Below are 2621 nucleotides of genomic sequence, written 5' to 3' on the forward strand. Positions count from 1 at the left end.
AGATAGATAGATAGATAGATAGATAGATAGATAGATAGATAGATAGATAGATAGATGGATAGATAGAATTTGTATAGCACCTACTATGTTCTGGGTACTGTACTAAATGCTTTAGAAATATTATCTACTAGTCTGGACTCTTCCTAGCAATACAGGGTTATAAGTCAACTACAAAAGTCTCATGATGGAGAGAGATGTCTACATTCAGAGAAAGATCTAGAAAGAACAGAGTTTGAATGCAGATTGAAGCAAACTACCTCCTCTCTTTCTTTTTCTTGTTTGGTTTTGCTTCCTTGTTCCAATTGTTCATTCCATCCAATACAAGCCTTCTTTATAACCTGACTAATGTCCAATGTGAAACTATTTGCAGATCCTATACTTGATTGTATGCTGCCATAAAGGGTGGGGAGGGAGGAAGGGGCAGGAAATTTGAAACTCAAAGAATTGTGAAATTGAATCCTATAAACTAAAAGTAAACAAATTAATAAAGACCAAAAAAAATTTTTTAAAGAAATATTATCTACTTTGATCCTCACAACCTGGGAGGTAGGTGCTATTATCATTCCTATTTAATAGTTGAGGAAACTGAGGCAAACAGAGGTTGTACACATGGTGTATCCCCCCAGTACAGGAGTTCTAAACCTGGAGAGCATGTGAATTTGGGGTTGTTTTTAAAGTTTGTTGATCTATATTTGTATTAACTTTTAAAACTGTATCAGTATTATTGCTTTCCTTTGTAATTCTCTGTATTTTATTTTATGCATTTAAAAAACATTCTGGGTCAAGATGGCGGAGTACAAACAGGACTTCCTCAGGGCTCCAGGTTCCACCTCCTCCAATTCATGTAAAAGGTGACTCTGAACAAACTTTGGAGCTACAGAATCCACAAAATGACACAGAGAAGCTAACCTCCCGCCGAGGATAGCCTGGCAGGCTGGCAGCAAGCAGCCAGCTCAGTGCTCTGGGAGTCAACCCCAGCTGTGCAAAAGGCTGAAGTTTTAGCCCCAGGGCAGGCCTGACCAGCCGCCAGCTGGAGGGACTTCAGATCACCAGCAGCTGTGGTGGTTTCCAGAATTATCAACACATAGATGCTAAGGACACAGTGAGAGGTAAGTGCAGTGTGGACTTTAGGATCCAGTAGTTGGGAGTGGGGTCGGCCTTTGCCCCTTGGGTCAGAAGCAACTGAGGTGCTGCAGCCATGCAGCCACACCCATGTGGCAGCTTCAGCTTCTGGCTTGCAGATTGTAGGGGGACCAAGCAACCAGTCTGAGGCATAATTGCTCTTGCTTTAACCTGCTTGGATCTAGATTGCGGTCTAGGGTGGAGGTCCTGGGGTGTGCAACCAGCTTGCCAGAGTGTGTGGAGACCTCAGAGAGGGCACCCAACTAATACCTTCAGCAGCTGAGAAAACCCCAGCGTTTGGGACAAAGCTCCCCTGTCTGGTAGCAGAGTTCTATTGTGGCAAAAGCCCCAAAGTTAAGTAATTGAGTGACAACATGAGCAAATGAGGGAAACAAAGTAAACAGAGCAACCCAACTTTACACTCTTATTTTGGGGACAAAAAGGATCAAAGCATGGAACAGGAGGAAGACAGTGAAGTCAGAACTCCTGCACCAAAAGCTTCCGAGAAAAATATGAGCTGGTTACAGGCCATAAAGGACATTAAGAAGGATTTTGAAAATCAAATAAGAGAAGTGGAGGAAAAATTGGGAAGAGAAATGAGAATAATGCAAGAAAATTATGAAATGAGAGTCAACAACCTGACTGAAGAAAATAACACCTTAAAAATAGACTAACTCAAATGGCAAAAGAGGCTCAAAAAGGCAATGAGGAGAAGAATGCCTTAAAAAGATGAATTTGCCAGATGGAAAAAGAGTCTCAAAAGCTCACTGAAGAGAATTATTCTTTCAGAATTAGATTGGAGCAAATGGAAGCTAGTGACTTTATGAGAAATCAAGATACTATTAAATGGATTCAAACAAATGAAGAAATAGAAGGCAATGTGAAATATCTCATTGGGAAAAACACTAACCTGGAAAATAGATCCAAGAGAGATAATTTAAAAATTATTGGACTATCTGAAAGCTATGATCAAAAAAAGAACATAGAAATCATCCTTCAAGAAATTCTCAAGGAAAATTGTCCTGATGTTTTAGAACCAGAGGGCAAAATAGAGGTTGAAAGAATCCACTGATCACCTCCTGAAAAAGATCCCAAAAAGAAAACTCCTAGGAAATACAGCCAGGTTCCAGAATTCCCAGATCAAGGAGAAAATAGTACAAGCAGCCAGGAAAAAACAATTTGAATATTGTGGAAACACAATCAGAATAACCCAGGATCTGGCAGCTTCTGCACTGAGGGGTCGAAGGGCTTGGAATATGATATTCTGGAAGTCAAAGGAGCTAGGATTAAAACCAAGAATCACCTACCTAGCAAAACTGAGTATCGTGTTTCAGGGGAAAATATGGTCATTCAGTGGAATAGAGGACTTTCAAGCATTCTTGATGAAAAAAACAGAGTTGAATAGAAAATTTGACATTCAGACACAAGAAGCAAGAGAAGTATGAAAAGGCAAACAGGGAAAAGAAATCATAAGGAACTTATCAAATTTGAACTATTTA

Source organism: Petaurus breviceps, unplaced genomic scaffold (genome assembly GCF_028583685.1).
Source record: "Petaurus breviceps papuanus isolate PSGF00001 unplaced genomic scaffold, PetGlider_PUasm1.0 174, whole genome shotgun sequence".
In the NCBI taxonomy this organism is placed as follows: domain Eukaryota; kingdom Metazoa; phylum Chordata; class Mammalia; order Diprotodontia; family Petauridae; genus Petaurus; species Petaurus breviceps.